The sequence below is a fragment of the Corvus moneduloides genome, chromosome 1, assembly GCF_009650955.1.
Source record: "Corvus moneduloides isolate bCorMon1 chromosome 1, bCorMon1.pri, whole genome shotgun sequence".
In the NCBI taxonomy this organism is placed as follows: Eukaryota; Metazoa; Chordata; class Aves; order Passeriformes; family Corvidae; genus Corvus; species Corvus moneduloides.
Window position 1 is genome coordinate 34,775,021 of NC_045476.1, and position 12,065 is coordinate 34,787,085.

The 12,065-nt window shown below is 42.1% G+C and overlaps 1 protein-coding gene across 5 annotated transcripts in view; it reads left to right on the forward strand.

The window, feature by feature from the left end:
* ELMO1 (engulfment and cell motility 1) overlaps positions 1 to 12,065 on the forward strand; it is a 305,632-nt gene that overhangs the window by 215,188 nt on the left and 78,379 nt on the right. The window contains exon 1 of one of the 5 annotated variants that reach the window (XM_032105027.1): positions 8,624 to 9,098. The exons of the other annotated variants lie outside the window; for them this stretch is intronic. The gene's annotated coding sequence lies outside the window, so the exon portion shown is untranslated. Of the gene's footprint in view, positions 1 to 8,623; positions 9,099 to 12,065 lie in introns of those variants that run through there. 5 annotated transcript variants of the gene reach the window in all.

Here is a 12,065-nt window from a genome sequence, read left to right on the forward strand (position 1 = left end):
ATTCCTGGTGCCTGGCTCCAGCACAAAGCAGCAGTGCTGTTACTTCCAAGGAGACGCTATTGCCTCAGCCTTTCCGGAAAGACGTTCCCTGTTGTCCAGATGTGAAAATTAGTTTCAGGCTAACACAGAAATATTGAGCACCACTAGAAAGGACAACAGCTCAGATGTGGAGGGCAGCCAGACCTCACTGCGGACTGTGGCTAGGGTAAAATGGTTGTCATCAGTGACTGTATTTAAAAAAGAGTTATAAAAAAGCTTCCAAAAGCTGTGCATCCTACAAAGCAAAACTACTCTGATTAAACTGATAATTTTAAAATAAAAGGGCTGCAGAGAAACCAAGAAAACCAGCAAATCCCTTCTTTCTTGTTTTTTCTAGATAACACAAAGTGTTATTTAAAAAAAAAAAAAGTATGTTAAAAATCTATTTATAAATCAAAAGAAGAAAAGCAGGCAAAAAATTGTGCAAGCAGCATTAAGCTGCAAAAATTTTCCTTGGACACATTGCAGTACCTTTTCAAAGCAGCATATGGGGTTTATTCTGGTGACTCTAATTTTAACATGAATGAGAGTCACGTGGAATACTCCTGGCATACTGCTTTGAAAATAAATCCCTGCATGATTAAGAAAGACTGAAATCTTTTTAAACATCTATTTTTTTTTTAAACCAACTCTGAAATGTTTTTAAAGGAAAGCATTAATGGAATGAAAATGGTCCAACCCTGAACAAAGCACTAATGTAACAGGTAAAAATACTACTGGCTTAGCACTGTAGATATGTTTGTGTTTCAGAGGCTGGGTAATGAAGAGTGAGGAAAACTTGGAGTTTGTACCCACTGTGGCAACTGCCTCTGCATTGCTTGACCTTTATAAATTTGTGTCTTCACTTGGAAAATGAAGTAATCATTCCACCTACCATGTGCAAAGAGCAGAGGGCTCAGCGAAGAGAGTGCAAGGCAGGATTTGTCTCTGCAATGGCAAGCATTGCCATGTGCAGTATTGACACATCTTTAGCTCGTGGATGGTGGAGACTGAAGAAATATGTACTCTGAAGATCAATTAGAGAGAGACTCATTAGCAGGAAGGAAGTTCTGAGCAGATGCAACAGCCCTGACAAAGTGAGCCAGAACACTGATAGAGCTGGGCCTGGTGTGTGGGCTGAATGTGAAGCAGGGTTGCTGGAGGGAGGTTCAGAGAGTCCTTTCTGACAGCCGGTCCTTCCTACCCATCTTCAGAGAAAGCAGTCTTAACAGCTTCTTGAAATGTTTTGAAGAGGATAAGACAGAAAATGTCCATAAAACCATATTGAGGAATACAGACATGAGCACAGTAAGGAGTATGGACAGTCATCTGGTGTCCTTCCAAAGATGCCAAGAAAGAGGGAAAAGTTACTTTTCATTTTCTAATTCTTTTTGCTTTTTTCCCCCCCTTTTTTTTTAAACTGAGAATGCAAGGTTTATTTTTATAACTTTAGTTTTGTGTGGGCTGCTGCTTCAGTGCTTGAGGATCTCCTCTGATTGTTTGCAATACCTTATTGCCTGTCTTACTAATACTTATCTACCTTGACATCAGAGACACTCATGCAAAAAAAGAAATTGCCTGCCTTTTATTCTTTTCACAAAATCTTCACCAGTGACATCATGATGCTGAGCTCACCTGTCCTTCTTATCTGTTGACTTTGAGTGGGGTTTTTCTGGTCATTTCAACAGAGTTGCCACTTTCCAGACTTAAACATGAAATGAAACAGGCAGCATAAAGAAAGAGTATTTATGCCAGCCTTATTTAAGCAAGAGACTTCATTTAAGCAAGCCTATTTATATAGTGAGGTTATTTATACTACATTTGGCTGTGAATGGGCGTGTGTGGGCACGCTTCTGTTGTGCATGCAACACGTGTTTGGGGTATGTATATTTGGCTGCACATTTCCATGTACACGGATTGAAAAAGTGGCTGTTAATGTCTTTGAGAAAGGGATGTTGCAAAGCCTAGCTCAGGGAGACTTTGAAATCCTCAGGATGCCTGCTGCCAGAGGCTGACACAGAATAGAAGCATCAGTAGCTCATTTTGTGTGCTCCGAATTACCTTATGAGGGTGTGGATGGAGGATATTGCCCTTTCTGGCTGAAGCTAAGTGTTCACTCAGTAAATTGCTCCTATTAGAGCACACTTGCAATAACTCCATGGTAAACAGCCCTAACTGTTCATTCAGCTTATGTGATCATTCATGTGACTTTCATTCCTGCATGAGGTGGAAGCAGACAGAACACATTCTTAGGAAAATTTGTTGGGTGCTTGCTGGACCTGGAAACTGGACTCATGTTTTCTGTTCTTCTCATTAACTGTAGTCTTGGCAATCCCTTTCTGCACCACCGGAGTCTTCCGACACTTACCCTTCCCTGCAAGCCTGGGATGCAAAAGCAGTGCTAAGGTGATGTGATAAGCATGGATTGGCACTCATCAACAGCTATTAAAATAATAGTCTGGAGGTCCTTCAGCAGCAGCTGGGAAGGTGAACCAAGGCAAAGATAACTCTGTAACTGAGTTGTTTTCAGTATACTCTTTCTAAACATCATCAACTAGCATTGTCAGTCTGGCCTTAAAGGTGCACAATCATGGCAACAGTTCCTCTTAAGGCTGCTGGGTGTCTGATTGTTACTCTTAACACACAGCAGAAGCTTCCAAAATTAAAATGCACACATAGAAATCTCTCCTCAATAAAAATCCTGGGTTTTTTTCCCAGAGTGGCTAGGCAAGTAAATACTGGGTTTTTAGAAATCCAGAGATGTTTGCTAGCATCATCCATTGTGACAGTCTTAAGGGTCTGTTGGATTAAACCCAAAGCCCCTGCTTCAGGTCTCACACTACTAATCTCTTCTCCATTAGCAAGGGAGAGCATGAGTTTTGTGTGAACAGATTTAATCTTCCTGCGCAGCAGATGTGCTGACACATGGGTTTCTCCAGTCAATGGGGTAAATAATCTTTTGTTTAAGTAGTTCCTAAGTACCTATTTATGTAATTAACATTATAAAAAAATCATGCGTCATTATTTAAACAGTGAACCATGACAGCATCAGACTGAGTTCAGATAACTGAGACAGATGATTTTTTCCTTTATTTTGTCCATCCTATTGTTCTTTGGTTTTGTTAAAATCAGAAAAGCTAAAGAAATCATTCTGTTACCATTTCACATTATCAAGTAGAGATTTAACTACCATCTTCTAGAAGAAAACTGCAGTGCACTAATGAATAAGATGGAGGGGAGCATGCATGCATGAAAGAAAGACAAGAGCAAGAACCTACAGGGCATAATTTGTTTCAACAGTGTTAGTACGATGTACATTCCACAGTGCCCGTCCTACAGAGACCCAAGTATTAAATGGAAGTCTTAGACTGTTTGGATTGAATATAAACCCAGCTTCTATTGCTTGTTTGGCAGCCTGTGCAAAGCACGAGCTGGAGAAATAGCTAAAGATGAAAGGCAAAATACTGCAGCGATGTGAAATTGTTCTGTCCTGGCTATGTGTACTCCAGACAGTGATTGAATGAGAGAACTGAGATTACAATGACATGACTGAAAATGCTCTCAGTATGTTGCAAAGGGTTTTCACACAAAATTATGATATGCATTTGAGCAATGTGGGCAAAGGAAGGAGCAGGGAAAATCCTAACCCCACCAGTGGATGAAGAATATATGATAAATTTGGCAGATAATGCTCATATGGTCTGAATGTACTGAAAATTTTAAAACTCACAAGATGATTTCTGAGCCTCTTGCAGTTGTGTATTTAAGAGTGCTATGTGAAGAATCCTGAAGCCGATGATGTGTATTGTGAAACCTTCTGCTGTCTACTGTCTGGATTTATTATAATTGATTTGAAATTCTTCAGTGCCCTCTCATGCTATATGACTGCAATGTATGTTGGAAATGGCAAGACTTAAAGGTTGCAGACAGCTGTAGGGGCTTGTGTATTTTAAGAGCTTTTTTAATATGATAGCTATCCAAAGACAAACTAACTATGATTGTATATGACACTGCCGCCAAACCTAAACATCACTTGAGGTTGTTTGTCTGCTGTATCCAGTATCAAGGTTAGAAATAATTTTATTTTTTTCCTTGTGCATGTATCAAAATCTATGCAACTCCAGATTTGTTCACTGTAACAGAACAGTCTTCCTCTAAGCAACCCAGTTTCTCTTTCTTCCTTTTTCAGACTAGGTTTCTTATGAGGGGTTGTGGTGCCTTTCTTCTTTTTGTTTAGTTGTTTTTTGGTTTTTTTTCCTAAGATGTGGCTATTTTGGTTCTGTATCAAAGGCAAAGCATTTTAGATCTTCTTATAGTTAACACTGGAGGTGGAAATGGAGCCTACAGTCATGTTGTCTAGACTAGGAAGTCTCCTTTCACTACTCAGACTACATGTAATCATTTAGCAACAGGAAAACTGAGAACTATTCATGTCAGTTCCTGTAGCCAATTTCGGGATCGTTTGTAGGCTGTCTTTGGCTTAGCTGAAGAGCTTCAGTTGTCAGAGATGATGAAGAAGAATTGCAAATTCAACACCCCTAGACAGTCATCATCCAGACTACTGCTGTGTATGTCCAGGACTGTTGCATGAAATTCTATAAAGCTATGATTTAATTTGTATAAGACAAGTGGAGACTTTCTTTAATGCATGTCTTTGTATCTTGAAGTTTTTTAACATGTGTGTGCATCCTCAGAATGGGGAAACCTATCCGGTGGTGCAGGAAGAGACTTGAATGCTCCCTGTGGTTACAGCACAGGGGAAGGTTGTAAACACTGAAGGTGCTCCTTGGTGCTTGGATGGTGGAAATGCTTTGCAGAATGAAAGCTTCTGTGGTTCTGTAATTCATGTAGACCTTCTGGGTGCTATGGTGGCAGATTAACTCTGAAGGTCATGTCTAATCTGATTTGCAAAGCTGTGTTCCTGACTGTTTTCAGCAGCTTATATATCACTTGTGTGTTCCTAGTCAGATAAGCTTTGTGGTTTGTAGTAAACCTGTCATAAATGGCAGAAAGGATAGATGTCTCTTTATGCTCTGGCGCAGCATTTTCATTTGAATTTGTGTTTTTGTGTTACTATGCAAAATCTTCTTTCTGATGCAGTAGTATTAGAAAAAAAACCCAAACCTTCAAAACTGGTCATTTGAAATAAAGTGTAGGGGCCTCCTGATAAAAGAGTCATGAAGTTTTCTGATACTAAGATTTGGGAAAAACCAAACTAAATGTGATATATGGCCTTGGAAGTCTCTGAAATACTTGTTTGTATTATCTACAGACTAGGTCCTAATTGACACTTCAAGAATACAGATGTGAAAGGGAAATATGTCAGTCTTCCTGGAATAAATCAATAGGACTAACTGTTCCTGGTGCAAATCAGCTGCTTCTAAAAATGGACTTTTGAAAGGGCTTGAAAGTTTACTCAGAATTATCAGGTAATTTATGGCACTGGAAGAGGAGTCACTGGGAGCCAACCAGCAAGTCTGTGACTTGGGAACTGTTAGCAGGTTAACCATCTTCCCCTTTAGGTATCTAGGCTAAAAAAAGAAAAAACCCACGATCTAGAAGGATGAGTAAGCATTATATCATCACTGATTGTTCCTCAGCTCCCACACACAAACAGGTCTTAGCCCATGACAGCATACTGGCAGGAGCTGCTGTCGGATTGACAAGTAGCAGCTTTGGTGTGAAGCCTTCCTGGAAATCTTTTATCCTTCTGGTTAAACAGCATCATTTTATCCTCCTATCTTAGAAGATTTTTTCACAAATCTTATTTATTATGCTGCTTTGAAAACGCCTGGATTTTTCTAGCCTTGAATTTTTGATCTCCCTTAAAAGCTTTCTTAGGTGTCTGTGTCTTGTCCTGCTTTTTAGATTGCAGTGAAATACTTAGTGTGTTTATTCTCACAACACAACCTTGTGAAGAAAAGAAATGCAATTTGCAGGGGAGTTTACTAAGGAAAGAAAGTGACAAAGGTGAGATTTCATAACCTTAAATCTAGTGGCTTCCTGTTGTCAGAAGCAGAAATCTCTGTCACTTCTGCTCCTTTCCTATGAAAGGAAAGACCTTAAAAATGTGTGAGCATGTGAAATGCAGATGGGAGTTTTGGAAACTGGACCGAGGGAAAGTTTCTCCAGATACATCAAAGTTGCACTGCTAATCAGTTTTTTTTTTTTTAATTGCAGTGGGGTTTTGTTTAGCAAAGCACAGCCTCATGAAGAGTTTTGAACTCTGTGCATCACATAACAGAAAGGAACAATGTATTTCATAAGGAACCTCTTCAATTTAGTTTTGGCTTAAAAAATTAATTGTAGAGACCTTCTAGGGATGTGCCATTTGGTTTTCATTGTACAGTAGCATTGAAACATTTATTGTTGGTTTGCATGATTATTTTAAGCTCTACATATTGACAATGCATCCAGTCCATGACATGACAATAACAGCTAGCAAAAATAACCTTGGAACTGCTGAAGTGTTTCACCATTCACAGACAAATGACAGAGCATGCTCCACACTCTCAGACCACCCTCTCCCCTGTGTGATTTAGGTGCAAGGAGGAGTGGGAGAGGGATGGAACTGGACAGATTGCTTTCTTCCACAGCAAGTTCTGTCAGCAAATCTAGGCTTTTTAATTAGCCCTCATTCCCTTAAAAATGCACACTGAATATCTTTCCACAGTTTAATATTTCAAGACTGAAAGAATGACCGCAAAAGCTGGCAAGCTCAGGGTAATCCGTATAGTGATGGTGCTGCTCCAAAGGCAAATGAAAAGCTGAAGGTACAGCATTGCCAGAAGTGGACCCTTACAGCATCCTCAGCCATTACAAATACAGTTCTCTCAGAAGCTCACTTCTATGTCAAGAATTATAGTTGAGTCACAGATGGCCTGAAAAGCCAAATCTCTGCTGTAGCTCTCTGTTATGGCCTTGCTCCTGAGCACTAGACCAAGAGGCTTGGAAGACCTTCCTGGACTCTGGGTTAGACACAGGTAGAAGACATTTATCAGAGAGTGGCCTTTATTGTACAAGGAGATGAATCTACCTGCAAGTCTCTGTCATGGTGCATTTTAAAATGCTTCTATTTGCCATGGCAAATGGAGTGGATTTCTGTTACTAGTGCAATACAGAAATGTTGAGGTTTTTTAAGAAGAGCTTTCATTTTTTTATTCTTTTTCTTTTAGTTAAATAAATGCAAGTAAGGGCTCCTGAAAAAGGAATGTATCCTCATTTTTTTTCCATCTGAAATTCTTTCTTAACACCATAATGATAGTATGTCAGTGTCTCATGGTCTGTCTGAGGTTATCTTTTTAATATAAATGCATGAACTTGACTTTTCTCCTCATCTTGCAGTTTCAGTAACAGGAACATGGAAAGAATGAAAGATTTTTTTTTCAGTTGTCCCCAAAAAAGTCTGAGGAGCAGCCAGAAAATACCCTCAACTGCCAAACTTTTCCTTTGCTGCTGCATTGTTGGCTTGGGAATCTTGTCTCTCTCTCCAGTGTTCTTTTCTTCTAATCATCTCTCCTTCCTTATATTGTCAGAGGTCAGGACGGATTTTTTGTCAGTGAGTAGCAACCCTTTTGTGCAATAAGATTTCCTAGTGATATGTTTCATTAGGCCCTAACAGGACAGGAAATGCCCAGTGTAGAATTAGCTGCTTGAAGATGCAGGTCACTGTCTGTGGGTGCCAGATGCATTTTTGGAGGTTTCCAAATAGCTGTCTGAGATTTTCACCTTGTTTTGGAGAGATACAATATATGGAACTGGAAAACAAAATACAGTATTTTGACAGTAGTCTTGTCTTCTGCTAGTCAGTTAATTAAAGCTGAAATGTGCATAAGGTGTATTATTTGTTAGAGCAAGTCCAAAGTGGGGCCAAGAAGATGATCAGAGGGCTGGAGCACCTCTCAGGGAGACATTGGAGCACTTTCCTTAGCTGGAGAGGGACTTTTTGCATGGGCATGGAGTGACACGACAAGGGCTAATGGCCTTAAAAGTGAAAGAGTGTTGATTTAGATTAGATATTAGGAAGAAATTCTTTACTGTGAGGGTAGTGAGGCACTGGGACAGACTGCCAGAGAAGCTGTGGATGCCCCATCCCTGGGAGTGTTCAAGGCCAGGTTGGATGGGACTTCAAGCAACCAGCACTCGTAAAAGATATCCCTGCCTATGGCAGGGGGGATGGATCTAGATGATCTTTAACTATTCTGTGATTCCGTGATGTGGGTACACAGGGAGTGTACCTCCTTAGCATATGCATGTGTACAAGAGAATTTGGGGTATGTGCACACATGTGTTGTGTGTGTGTGGTGTGTTTGCACAGGGAGAAAGTCAACACGTACACAGCTCTGTCTGCGTGTACTTTCCCAGCATGTACGAAAAGAGAGAGCAAACTCACAATGAAATAAGCAGCGAGAGCAGAGGGAAAAAAGATGAGATTGCAGTTGATTATGAGCCTGGCAGCAGATGTGCTACACAAATCCAGCCCGCTGCATCCAGGCTGTTTCCATGGCGATGGAGCGAGTAATTGTGGAGCTCCGGCGCGCTCCCCCGCGGCCCCCGCCAAGGTGGACCCGGGTGCCGGGTCCCCATCAGCGCTGCCTCTGGGTGAGCGCCGGGCCCTGGGACAAAAGGAGCGGGCGGGGAGGGGGAGCCCCAGAGCCGGAGATCTCTGATCTATTCATCCCCGCCGTGCGATGGCAGGATGCGAGGGAAGCGGCGCTCTGCCTCGGAAATACGGTCTCCCGAGATGCTAAATAAGCGGGCAGGAGTTTCCCTGCCGCGGGAGTGGGCTGCCATTGGCTGCCGCCGCCCGCCCGTGCCAATGGGAGCCCGCCGGGCGCCCGGCACATAAGCGGAGCTACGCGCGGGGCGCGGGCAGCGCAGCGGGCAAAGGTGCGCGGCCGCGGGGCAGCGCCTCTCACATGGCTGCGCCGGGCGCGGGTCTCCGCGGAGAGCCTCGCCACGGACCACCTGCCGCTGCCCGTGCGCACGGGGCCGCCCGCGAAAAGCAGCATTAAGTCATTCGCTCGCTGCCGTGTGGGAGGTGAATTTGTCATCGGGAACGATGGAGCTACGAGATCTCTGTAAGTAGATCCGTGTACTTTATCTTGCTATTTCAGCCTGGGCATGGAGCGATTACTGGTGTCGAGGAATGGCAAAAGCAAATTAGTTACAACTGTAAATGGCGTGAAGGATTCCTCGGTTTTGTTTCGCGTGTGGCGAGATGCGTTCTTCCAAATGGTTTCAGGCATCGGACAAACTAGTTAGCTGTTTGCATTGCCTTGGGCGATTTTTTAGCCTAATTAAGGCTAGTCTGTGGAAGGATGCTGTGTTCTTCGGGGTGTTTCAGATCACCCCTGTGTTTGAAAAGGAAAGCAAACCACATGGAACAGAATATCTCAGCCACAAAAGTCTGGGGTGCCCACATGTAGCCACCAGCGTTTGTGGTGTCGGTATAATAATAACAGGTATGTTATTACAGTGGTTTGTCAAACGCTAGTTCAGACCCTGAGCCAAGAAAACACAAGTTGCTCATCATTCATCACTGTGTTCAGCACAAAAAAGTCACTGCTTTTCCTACCCTTCGTGTTCCTTCTCTCTTTTTTTCAAATTGATTTCTTCTTCTTCGAAGGCTTTTAAAAATGCATTTAATTCAAAAGCTTTCTTATGTTTATGAAACCTGTGGGTATGTGAGAAGTGTGGAGAGTTTCCTTTTTCACCATTGTGGGGCATGTGTTAGAAGTTGATTCCTTTGCCTGTTGGGACTCTGCTTTTGATTCTGTAAAGCAGAAACAGTATATTTAGAAAGGGGAGGGAAGTGTGTGTGCAAATATGTCCCTCTGTAACCCTCTGGGGTTACTTCAGTTACACCAGCCATGAATTCAGCTCAGCATTGTTCATGTTTTATTATGACAGGGAGCTTTGCTGCATGGAGCTCACAGTTGTCTCTGCTTAACCCTCTCAGAGACTTAGTTATCTTACCTGGTTTGTGGAAATACATAGGAGAAACAGCAGAAATGGGAAGAAAAAAAATTTAGAAACACCTTTTTTGTATTTTCACCCTGTGCCTGAGCTAGTCAAGTGTATCACGAATTTTATAGTAACCAAACTGGGTGCAAACATCTTATGAAGCTGGCTGCGTTTTAGGGATCCATTTTTTGGTGTCTTGTGTTCATTTTAGAACTTAAAGCACAGCTTCATTTCCCAGCATTAGGAACTGCTGAGAAGTCACATTGCTGCCTGGGAATCTCAGGCTGAGGGTGTAAATTTTTTTTGATACGGTTTAAAAGCTGGTGAGCTTTGCTTTTGCCTTGCAAGTTGTGGCAGGAAGGTGTGTACGTGGAGCTTATCCCTCCAGTTAAAGGAATCAGCATTGCCTCAGAGTTGATGCCAAAAAAAGAATTGTCAGTGTTTTCAAGAACTGCTGGATCAATATAAATTTTAAAAAATTACAGAACATAGAATTCTGTGCATCAATACAGGAAGAGTGTCTGTTGATGAAAGCTGTGTAAAGCTCCTCTGTGTAGTTTTGGGTGTTTAACCCAATGTATCACAAACGCAGGAGGGACCCCTTATTATGCTTGAGTTATTGCTTTTTCTGAAGACACAGATATAAGTCACTCTTCCCTGTGTTTCCCAGGGGTGTTTGGGTCGCCTTTTATTGAAATGATGGCCCCAGGCATCCTATGCCACTGGGCTTAGAAAAAATGCATTTTCCTAAGGTATGCAAAAAAGAGATAACTGTTAGCTCTTATTGCAATACTTATTTTTGATTGGCAGTGATGAAAGTGCCAAGAATGAATTTTCTTTTTTAATGAAGAAGGTATTTTGCTGCTATGTCACGTTCCCCAGGGTCTTGTATCATTCATTTGTATTTACTTAGCACTGGTGTAGCTGAAAATCCCATTGCATACGGCAGTCTAGGCAAAGAGATGTGCCCACTCCCCATCTTGAAGGTGGATGCTTTGATCTAGGCTGAGATACTCCATAAAAACCTGTGAGAAAGCTTGGACCCTTGCACACCTGGGCATGGGTTGTTCCCAGCTCCAGGCTGGTCATTTTCAACACCTTTGGGATGCATCAAAATGAAGCTTAATTGCACCTTTGAGGGTTTTTAATTCCATCCCTACTGCCTTCTGCTTTATTTTCTGATTGCTGATGGTGAAAGCCTAGGAGAACATTGTCTTTTAAGGTCACTGCAACTCTTAAGATGATATTTTAATTCTTGTTAGCACTCCGGGGATATAGTTCAAACAACACAAACCTCTCAAATTTAGTCACCAGTGTTAGGCAAATACCGTATGTGATAGAGTTCCTCTCTCTCCCATAACCTTGTTTGAAGGGATTTTTTTGTCTATCCCTGTGCATTAGCAGATAAAAGGAGGAGACTGGGGGGGAGGGAGCGAGGGAGACAGCGTATAACTGCTAAGCACTGGATCAGTCTGTCTGAGGGCTTCAAACCACAGTGGTGCCTGAGGTGGAAAAGCTCGTGTTGCAGTCAAAGCCATGCTTGCATTAGATTTTTGACCTGATGGTGCAGAGAACGGTTGCTCGTCGTTAGTGCTTGGGGAGGATCTATGTGGGAGAGGCATTTCAAATTCCCAGGCTATAAGAGTTCCAGCAACAGAGGAGTGAGTAGGCTTCAGTGAGAGCTGTGGCATGCTGGCAGCAGTTGGGAGGATGCAGAAGCTGAAAAAAATGCTATCTTGGGGTAGCTTTAATTGGTTGCATTGGAAAACACTTGGTTTGATGGGCTCATATGTCTTCTAAAATGCTTGGTGCCAGACCAAATTGGCATAGCTCCATTGACTTACACAAGATGCCACCAGGCATTGATCTGATCTTCAGTCTTATGCTTATATTTTTCTTGGAAGAGAGAGATTTTCACAAAGGCAGAGGGTTAATTTTTTCTTTCTATTTGCCTCAGTGACAGTAATATTGAAAACCTAAGTGGAATAGGCATTCCACAAGTTTTGTTTTGGTTATCCTTTATCTGCTTGTAGAGCCTCATACTCATATGTTAGTCTATACTGGAAGCATAGAGCAGAAAT